General features: G+C 36.0%; 1 pseudogene; it reads right to left on the reverse strand.

Annotated features, from left to right (window-relative positions):
- Nucleotides 1–1,912: 1,912 nt before the first annotated feature.
- On the reverse strand, nucleotides 1,913–10,458 carry LOC105506175 (annotated as a pseudogene).
- Nucleotides 10,459–11,376: the final 918 nt, after the last annotated feature.

The raw sequence follows: 11,376 nt of genomic DNA on the forward strand, positions 1-11,376 counted from the left end.
TTGAAACTTAATTGAATGCTAATAAAGATGTGACCTGTGGTTATTATGATTTCTAATTGTTTTTCTCTTGATGATACTTACATAAAACAACAAACGAAAAAGTAATACACATGATGCTTATTTATACTATAGAATTACATAACTTGTCAAATATTTTAAACTATGTATTTGGTAGATTAGAATACTTGAATAGTTTTGCACTCTATGTTGTAAATACAAAAATAGTAATTATTTAGTTATGTCAAACATGGAATTATTGTCTTTTAGCCTGTATTTTTTATGCATTCTTATATACAATGGGACTTTTCTGACTGACAACATTTATCATTAGCAATTTTCCAACTGGGTTTGTGTCAGGACCTGCCTGATTCTTTAGACTGTGAACTCTCCCTCCCATTCCTGTGTTTATCTGTTCTACATTAAGTACGGATTTCTTGAATGCTTATTCTAAGCCAAACACTAGTCTAGGGGGAGAGAGAAACAGAAGTGAATAAAACAATAAATATCTCTACTTATATCATGTATAATATCACTTGCTATCCAACACTAAAATTATAAATAGTGTTAACCACAGAAACTTAAAAACTCTAAGTTAGACTCACTTTCTGACCCTTGCTTCTTGTCTAATTCTAAGCTTGTGCAACAATTCCACTAGCGGAGCCCTTGCCTTATCCCTGAGATCAAACTCCTAACAGGTGATAGCCAATTTATCATAACTAGAGCACATTAATGGCCTCTGCTTTTTATCCTGCTTGGGGCAAACTGCTTAGTACCCCAGCTCCTACAGTACTGAAGTTGTTGTTTGTGGGAATGGGAATACTTTCTATATAATCAAACAGTAGGATCGAACTACCAGCACACACATACTGCCAACATCTTTGGCAACAATGGTTTGCCTACTCCTTGATAAATCTGCAGATTTTATCTGCCACTGGATTATCTATAGTAATCTCCAGTGTGAAGTAGGGTCACAGTTTCCTAGCTACCAATGTCTGAGTCTGGTGTGACAGAACGAATGCACAAGCAACAAGTTAGATGAAGTGAATTTATTATGTACAAATAGGCAACAACGGACTAAAAAAGCCTAAGGTTTGTGAGCTGGTTCCCTAATTCTCAAGAAAACTGCCTGGGGAGGATAGAGTCTTAACTGCATGTGTCCCACTTGCATAGGACCCAAAATGCAGCACACCATGGGTTATATAGTTCAGGGAAACTTGACTCACTGAACTAAAGCTTGGAAGCTCCGCTTAATTTCACAAGAAGGAATAACAAAGCCCAGTTTTTTTTTCAAGCAGTTTCTACCTATCTCAGGATATTGCATTCCCAATATATTCTGCAGTTATTCTTGAAAACCACAAGCAAGAGATGGGGGAGACCTGAGTAAGTACAAGCCCACCCAGAGAATTGTGCTGCACCCTATTAGAACAACTATTACTTTATTATTTTGCCAAGTCTAGTAAATGCCTATGAGTCTTCATATCTTACCACCTCTGGCAGTGCTTCAACTTAACAATCAATACCAGTTCCAGAGTACTATCCTTCTCATTTAGCTCCTTTTGCAGCAAATTAAGTCATTCATGCCTACCTGCCAATCTATAACATCTTAGGATGGACTGTGGAAGCCTTTGACCAAGACATTGTGTTAGGCAAAGTAAATGCTGCAATAGCAAACATAGACAGTTAAGCACAACTTTCTAATTTGTAGGCAAAGTTGCAAAGCTATGAGTTCAGAAATTAGAACTAAAATTGTAGATCAGTCGAATAAAGGTAGAATAGAGGAGATGTAATTAACATTGATCAAGTTTTATAAAGAGTTTCAAAATTTAAGACTTTTTTTTCTCTAGACAGAGTGAAGTGTTATCATGAGGCCTGTCAGGTAAGCATAACCACTAAAGAGGTCCAGCAGCAGCTATTATAGAGGTAGCATCTGCAGAGGAAGTCCATTTGGGCCTGAAATACCGTTAATCTGGGTATGAGAATTTAGCCTTGAATTACTGAAATAGAAGGTAGAAGAAACCTAGGCACAGGACATAATCAGCAACAGAACTGATAACTTATCAGTGCCTGTCTGGCAGGCAGGTGCCTTTATTTATTTATTTTTTTATTTATTTATTTTTTTTGAGATAGAGTCTTGCTCTGTCACCGAGGCTGGAGTACAATGGCACAATTCCGGCTCCCTGCAACTTCTGTCTTGTGGGTTCAAGTGATTCTCCTGCCTCAGCCTCCCGAGTAGCAGTAGCTGGGAGTACAGGCACCCACTACCAGGCTTGGCTAACTTTTGTATTTTTAACAGAGATGGGGGTTTCACCACATTGGCCAGGCTGGTCTCAAACTCCTGAGTTCAGGCAATCCACCCACCTCGGCCTCCCAAAGTGCTGGTATTACATGTGTGAGCTACCGCGCCGGGCCTGGCAGCCTTCTTAGGTATACAGTATGCCTGGGTCAATAAACACAGGACCAACGATACCAAGGTTGGGAGGATGTATTTACTCAGATATATAATTACAAGCAAAATGTCATTTTTATGGGTTGAAATTTTTAGAAAATCAGAGATTATCAAATCCCACAATAACAATAAATATTTCTAATGGAATTGCTAGTAAAAATAAAATTTAAAACACATGAAATAAAAAAAAATCTATGAAAAGTCTTCCTGATATTTTTTAAATCAATTTCTACACTTTCTAAGTAGTTTCATATTTCTTTGTGAACCTGATTGTTTCTGTTAATATTTACACCTACCTGTTGAGACAATACTAACACTATTAAAATCACCCCTTTATCTCAGCTATGTCTTAGTAAATGAAAATGTGATGTCATTCATTAGATTTACATCATCCATATCTTCCAGGAGCATGCCTTACCTTTGACATAACCATGCCATAGCATCACATAGAAACTGAGCAAGATGACAGTGAGGTATCCAGGAATAAATTAACTACATCGGAACTTACATAATTTGGTGTTATCATTCTAAAAGGCAGAGCCAGCAAGCTCAAATTCATAATATGTGACACATTTCAAAACAATTATTCTGTAATTTTCAGTCCAGAAGGGATTTCTTAGTTTTCAGACAAATTCATTCCATATTTGCAAAACACATTTTATCTCATATGGCAAATGTGTCAAATTTTGTTTACATATATTTTTTATTTTTATGGGTACAGAGTAGGTATACATATATGGGATACATGAGATTTTTTGATACATGCGTGCAATGCATAATAATCACATCAGGATAAATGCAGTGTCCATTACCTCAAGTATTTATCATTTATTTGTATTACAAACATTCCAAGTATTTTTTTTTTTTTTTTTTTTTTTTTTTTGAGACAGAGTCTTGCTCTGTGGCCCAGGCTGGAGTGCAGTGGCTGGATCTCAGCTCACTGCAAGCTCCGCCTCCCGGGTTCACGCCACTCTCCTGCCTCAGCCTCCCCAGTAGCTGGGACTACAGGCGCCCGCCACCTCGCCCGACTAGTTTTTTGTATTTTTTTTTTTTAGTAGAGACGGGGTTTCACCGTGTTAGCCAGGATGGTCTCAATCTCCTGACCTCGTGATCCACCCGTCTTGGCCTCCCAAAGTGCTGGGATTACAGGCGTGAGCCACCGTGCCCAGCTCCAAGTACATTCTTTTATTTAAAAATAAACAAATTGTTTTTGACTGTATCCTGTTGTGCTCTCAAATACTAGATTTTTTGTATCCATTAAACCAATCCCACTTCCACCTCCTCCGACTCCACTACCCTTCCCATCCTCTGGTAACCATCATTTTACTTTCCGTCTCCAGGTGTTCAATTATTTTAATTTTTATCTCCAACAAATTAGTGAGAAAATGTGAAGCATGTCTTTCTGTACTTGGCTTATTTCACATAAAAAAATGTGCTCAAGTTCAACCCATGTTGTTTCAAATGACAGAATTTCAACATGTTTTATGACTGAATAGTACCCCATTGTGTATATGTACCACAGTTTCCTTATCCATTCATATTTTGATGGACATTTAGACTGCTTCTGAATCTTGGTTACTGTGAATAGTGCTGCAATAAAAATAGGAGCGCAGATAACTGCTCACTATACTGATTTCCCCTCTTTTGCATATGTACCTAACAAACAGTAGGATTGCTGGAACATATGGTAGCTTCATTTTTAGGTTGTTGAGGAACCTCCATACTGTTCTCCACGGTAGTTGTACTAATTTGCATTCCCACCAACAGTGTATGAGGATTCCCTTTTCTTCACATCTTCACCAACATTTGTTATTGCCTGACATTTGTGTAACAGTCGTTTTAAGGGATGTTATGATATCTCATTGTAGTTTTGATTTGCATTTCTCTGATGATCAGTAATACAGGGCATCTTTTCATATTCCTGTTTTCCATTTATATATCTTCTTTTGAGAAATGTTTATTCAGCTCTTTTGCCCATTTTTAATTCAGATTATTAGATTTTTTTCTTATTGAGGTGTGTGAGCTCCTTAATATTCTGGTTATTAATCCCTTGTAAGGTGGATAGTTAATAAACATTTTATCTCATTCTATGTGCTGTCTCGTCACCATGTTAATTGTTTATTTTGCGTATAGAAGCTTTGTGTGACCACTTTTGCTTTAGTAGCCTACAATTTTGGTATAGCCCTTGAAAAATCTGCAGACCAAGCTCCTGGAGAACTTCCCCATTTTTTTTAGTAGTTTCAAAGTTTAGGTTTTAGATCTAAAACTTTAATCAATTTGATTTGATTTTTTTAATATGGTGAGAAATAGAGGTTTAATTTCATTTTTCTGAATATGGATATCCTATTTCCCCAGCACTATTTATTGAAAAGACTGTCCTTTCCCCAATGTATGTTCTTGGCACCTTGTTTGAAAATTAGTTAACTATAAATACATGGATTTATATCTGGATCCTGTATTCTGTTCCACTGGCCTGTGTGTATGTTTTTATGCCAGTACCATGCTGTTTTGATAACTATAGCTGTAGTATAATTTGAAAATAGGTAATGTGACTTTTCTAGTTAGGTTCATTTTGCTCAGGATAGCTTTGGCTATTCGGGTCATTTGTGGTTTCATATATATTATACGATTGTTTTTTATATTTCTATTGCTGTGAAGAATGTCATTGGTATTTTGATAGGGATTGAATTCCATCTGCAGTTTGCTGTGGATAGTATGGACATCTTAACAATATTGATTATTTCATGATCACGGAATATTTCTTCATTTTTTGTGTCTTCTTCAATTTCTTGCTCAATATTTTAAAGTTTTCATTGTAGAGATCTTCCACATTTTTGGTTAAGTTATTCTTAGTTATTTTATTTTAATTTATTTGTAGCTGTTGCAAATGTCATTATTTTTGTGATTTCTTTTTCAGATTGTTTGCTCTTGGCATATAAAAATGCTACTGATTTTTGTATGTTGATTTCATATCCTACAGTTTATTGAATTTGTTTATCTGTTTTAATAATGTTTTGGTGGAGTCTTTAGGTTAAAAACATAAAATTTGTCTTGGATATTCAAACTAGAGACAAGGAATGTCGATGTTTAGACATAAATTGTGGAAAAGTCTTTTAAAGAAGGGAGGTTTACAGGTTTGCTTGTTTACTTTCCTCTTCTCCCTCCTTCTCTTGGCTCCTCCTTCCCTTTTTTTTCTCCTTAAAATCATTTTTTTCTTCCTTTCTGTTTTGAATTTAGGCACATGTAAGAGAGTTTATTATACTACACAGTACATGGCATATCAACAGTTTTGCAAGGCCTTTCCTTTATTTAAATTTTTTTTTACTATCATTTCTATTTCTCATTTACAATCTCTACAACCTTCCCTTATGGTTAAATGTGTGTGTGTGTGTGTGCACGAGTGCATGTGCATGCATGCACTTGCTCATGCGTGTGCACCTACATCTTGGTAAGCCAAAGAATGTTTTTGTTTCTGTGATCGTACCTCCTTATTTCTGTTAAATAGCATTGTGTTGTGAGTCTTATACTCTTTGTTAATATAACATTTAAGCAAAAATGATTTCAGTTGCATATAAGCACGTATTTTCCTACTTCAATATGTTCCACAATATTTTTATGCAGGCCTCCTCCACGTTTTATTGTACATTTCCCATAAGTAGACATATAAGTAGCCTTTATCTAAATGCTAGCAAAAATGTTGCTTCCATGAATGTATCTATACATGAGTCTCATGAAACTGGGCAAGCATTTCTGGAGTATAAGGATTTTAACTGCAGATCACAATATATACTTATGTTTAATTTTGTTTTATATTTCCATATTTATTTCCATAATGATTTTTCTGATTAAACTATTTCCAGCATTATACACATGTTTCAAAGTATCTATATATTCATCAAAACATTTATACAATCAAACTTCATGTTTAGCTAACCATACATATATAAAATGGTAATTTACATTTATATTTCTATGATTACCAATGAAATTGTCAGACATTCATGTACTGCATATATGAGCTGCCTCTTTATATACTTTGTCCATTTTTTTTTCCCATTGATTTTGTATTTTATCTCATTGATTTGAGGATAGATTTTTCTATGAATTATTTAATTTTATTTATTTTAAATTGTTTCAAATATAAATAACAAGTGATAGTTATTATCACAATCTATTACTTGTCAAATTTTTGGAGGTATCGTGTGTTAAGCTGAACTCCTTGATCTTAATGTGGTAAAATAATGCATATTTTTGATCCAAATTTTCATTTCTTGAGACCTTGTTTTAAGAAAAACTTTTTTTGTTCTAATTCACCAAATGTTTATTAAACACTTACTGTGTGTCAAGTATTTTCCTAGGCATTCTTTTTTCCAAAATAAACCTGTTACAGTTATCCGTGACTCTGAGAGATTGAGCTATTTTAAGAAATACCTCTAGGGTGGACAGTAATGTTCTATTATGAAAGTTCCTCTGGCAATATATGATTTCAGAATGATAACCTCCTTCCTGTCGTGCTTTCTTCCATCCTAGATATGCATTGTAGATGATCAGATGGTCTGAATGCACCATAGACAAAGCTGATTTTGCAAGATCTGTGTCATCTTTTCGACTAATTGGTGTGGTAAAAGGAGACTTCTCTGTTATAACTGCAGCTAGTTTTGCCACTGGGTCAAGGTAGCCAAATACTGTACAAAAAATAAACATCTTGCCAATCTTGACATACACAGGTAAAGTTGCAAGGTGTTGGCCCAACGGAGTCAGCTGAGGCTCATTTAGCTTACAAGCTCCAGTTTTTTGGAGGAAATTCATTGAATGACTGATCACTGGGAACTGAGGCAAATCTAAGGCTTTGAAAGGGAAATCTTCAGGAGAATCATGATTACACTTCATAGTATGAAGGCATAATTTATCTAAAGGTACATGTAAGATTTCAGGAACAGAATAATCCACAACCCCTTCAAATTTTTCTCTTGTGTACCCCCAGAATCAGAAGCCATCTCTGACCCTCCCAGCTCTCCCCTGGCACTGCAAAGCACTGGCTTTACTGACAAATGTCTCAACCAAATAACTCATCTATCTGCTTTCATGGCGCTTATTTTCTTCTGTTTTTCCAGTGTCAATTACAAACTCAGTATCTGGAAGAGCGCTACCCATCTGCCCAAAAGTTGTTGCTAAAACAATCTTTATAACTCCTGCAGGAGGAAGTGTGAGTGTTGCAGCTTGATCTTGGGTTGAAAGAATAGAATGCAGAGCTATCAATTTATATCGTTCAGAATACAACCTTCTATCATTTGGTAGGAGATCATACAGCTGCTGAACATGAGCCAGGCCTGGTAAAAAGATTAATAATGCTCCTTCAATATTTCCAAACTGGGGACTTTTACCTAAATATGCAAGAAGTTCCAAAATGAAATCCAGGTTGATTTTATGAGGATTCATGTGCAGAGAATAACATGCTGAGTGAAGTTGCTGTACTTTTGGTAAAATAGATTTAAATCAGCATTTGCTCTAGTCTGAACTGAAATATATTCTTAATTTTTTTATTCCCCCTGCTTTGCTTGTAACATTAATGATTATTTCTCCTTCCTACTCCAGAAATTTCTGACAATATCCTGAGTCTTTTCACAGCACAAAGTCTGTTTCTTCTATTATATATTCATGATGAAAGGTCTCAGCAAGATAGCTTCTTCCTGAAATTCTGAGAGTGGGGCAGTGTGTGAAATATGTGGAAAATTGTTCACTGCCCACAGCGACACTCATTAGAATCGAGTAGAGATCAGACTGTTTTTGTAAAACTTCCTTTAAGATAGTCAGTAGGAAGTCTGTCTGGACACTTCTTTTACGAACCTCATCTACAATAACATGAGACACATTAGCAAAAAGACCATCTTCTTGAAGTTTCCTTGGCAAAACCCCCGTTGTACAATACAGTAAACTGGTAGATTCACAAGCTTGAGATAACATCCGGATCTGATATCCACACAAAGAATTCCTTCCTCCAGGTCCATTTTCACAACACAATTCATCACACAGTCTGGTGGCTAAACTCACTGCTGAGATCCTTTGAGGTTGGGTACAGGCAATGTTACATTTACTTGCTCCCTACTCATTTAGAAGCAAAACTTCCAACGCAAAAAATATAGTACCTGAGTACTTTTATCACTCCTTGTTTTACCTGCCACAACCACTCAGCAGTGCCTTTAAGAGTTTCAACACTTGAATCTCGATGTTTAAATACAGGAAACTGTTGTCTTTCCTTTAGAAGTTTCTAATATTTAGGTGTGCCTTGCAACTTTCTAGAGAGATTTCTAACAGGTTCCAAATCTTCCATGTTTGCTGATTCCAAGGACGGTGCAGAAAAATCAACAGAAACTAAGTTTTCCCAAGATTTCTCAGGATCGTTAGAATTTTCTCTCTTACTTTCAGAATGCTGTTGTTACTGCTGTTTCAATGTATTCAAAAGTTTGGCAATAAAAAGATCACATGGTTTATTGGTTTTCATTTTATTTAATTCTTCCCTTTTCTTTTCTGCATCACTATACTCCAGCCAAACATCTTGGGAAGTAGGATGAAATAACTGATGAACTGACTGCCCTTTAACTAAGTGATAAAGAACTAAAGTACCTCTCAGGCGCTGAGCTTGCATGCCGTCCTCTGTTAAGATTGTAGGCATCCTGCCAGGACAGCATCTCCAGACTTGATTACCCTAACCCTACATTTCCAGTATCTAACTACTGGAACTTTTTCAAAGGAAGGATTTGGACTCTTGGGAAGAGACTTCCTGAACCAATCAATCAGAAATTGTTTGGGAGATTTTCCAGTTCAACTTTGAGCAGTACATGCAAAATTTCTTACATCATGAGGTTCTTTTTATCTTTCTCTTCTTCAGTAGCAGCTGCAGATTTTTGAAATAACTTAAAAGTTCAATGCACTTTCCCCCTCTATGGCCGCAGGAGACTTTTTTCTTTCATTTTGTTGATGTGAAATCTTTATGGCTGGATTAAGTACTGGATCATCTTCTAAAGTTTCCATTTCTCTTTGAAATTTCCTTATTTTATTTTATTTTATTTTCCTGAGCCTCCTTTTGGTTTTGCTTTTTTTTTTTTTTTTTTTTCCAGTTTAAAGGTAGCTACTTGCTCCTTTGCATCCAGCAGTTTTGCTGCAAAATGTAAGTACCTTTCATTGGGATAATTTTTTTCCCCTCTTCTTCTAAACTTTTAGAATTCTCATTCTTTTCTTCTTCATTTATTGTTCAGTGTACCGTGAAATCCATTCTTTCATATTTGCTTCCATATTTCCTTCTTCCTTTTTTGGCTTAATCTTAGGGTCTTTTTCTTTTTTGTTTGTTTTTGTTTGTTTGTTTTGTTTTGTTTTAGGTTACAGTGGAGGTGAAATAGTGGCTTGTACAGGAGACTGTAATTTCAGGCCACTTTTAGGTTGTTACTCTTCAAATTCTTGACTGAATCTTTCAGTGCATCATTTGCAAGGTTTAAACAGAGCCAGTCCAAGGCAGACTGAAGGTCACTTCCATGTAAGAGAGTATTGGTCATGGCATCTTCAATGTCTTAGTCTTAAATAAAAATACTTGTAAAGCCGTATAAAAATCCTGCAATTTTTTTGGCAGTAAGTCATCCAGAAATCACTCCTTTGTAATTGTTTTGCTTTTTATGTTCATTGATCACTCCCATAATTCCATGCTCTAGTTTGTTATTAATTACCACTTTCAAAAGAGATTTACCCAGACTTGCAGGACTACCCGAATCATTTGTAGAATTAAAACTATAAATTTTTGAACCTTGCTTGACTCGAGGCTTCCTAGTACTTGCAGCGGCGTCGGGTGGGAGGCCTGGACACCGGCTTTTTGTTTTGGGCCTCCTGGGAAGTTCCAGCCCCAGTGGTGGATTTGGCTCTGAAAGCAGACACGGCGGCACGGACCACCGGACCGCCGTGGCCGCCAGAGCCTTGTGTTTCTTGTCCTTGCCGCCAATGTGGCAGCTGTGGCAGAAGATCATTCGCGGTCCAGGCCCTGGCACTGCCACCAAGAGCTCTTCACATTCCCCAGCTCCTGCGGCAACACCCTGAGCCCTCGATCCCGAGAAAAACTTTCCTGCAGGAAGGTAATAAACATACTTTCTTGTCCTTTCTTCTTTACGTTTTTTACTTGTCATATATATGAGTCTGCTGTGTGTATATTGCAAATTAGCTATTCTGCTTTACCTTTCTCCATGTCTTGGATCTGTTTTTACAGCAGCACGTACTAAGTGATGTTTTCTCACTAATGTCTCTTTTCATCTATATGATATCCACATGGATCTATTTCTGAACCCTCTGCTCTGTTCCGTATCTTTGTTTGGGGCTAGAGCATCAGAGTTTTGATAACTATTGTTTAGGTGCATTTCTTAAAATCTTGCAGGATGAGTCCCCTCCTCTTTTAAACAAAATTGATTTAGATATTTTGACCTTTAATCTTTCATAATTTTTTTACTCCTTCAACCATCTTGCTGAAATTTATCTTGATATTTCAGTGGTTTTATAAATAACTTGGGTGAATTATGTTTTTAAAGAAGACAAATTTTGTCTTTAAACTTATTCTTCTTTTATCTATTTTGGTTTAGATTTTTATTATTTTGCATTTTGGTAAGATTTTTTTTCTGCATACATTATAGTTTGTTTTTTGTTTGTTTTTGCTTTGACTTAAGGTTTTTCTATTTTTTTTTTTTTTTTTGGAGTGGGGTCACATTATCTTGTATTTTTTTTTTTTTATTCTGACACATACCCTAAATGGAAAAGGTATGCATCATGTGTCTGTACAATTTAGAATAAAATAAACATCCAATAACTCACCTCAAGCTTAAGAAACAGAACAATACTCTCGATCCATAATTGCATCTCCCCACTACTCACACACCCTATAGAGGAAACCTACTCTC

The sequence above is a fragment of the Colobus angolensis genome, unplaced genomic scaffold, assembly GCF_000951035.1.
Source record: "Colobus angolensis palliatus isolate OR3802 unplaced genomic scaffold, Cang.pa_1.0 Scaffold132, whole genome shotgun sequence".
NCBI classification, from domain to species: domain Eukaryota; kingdom Metazoa; phylum Chordata; class Mammalia; order Primates; family Cercopithecidae; genus Colobus; species Colobus angolensis.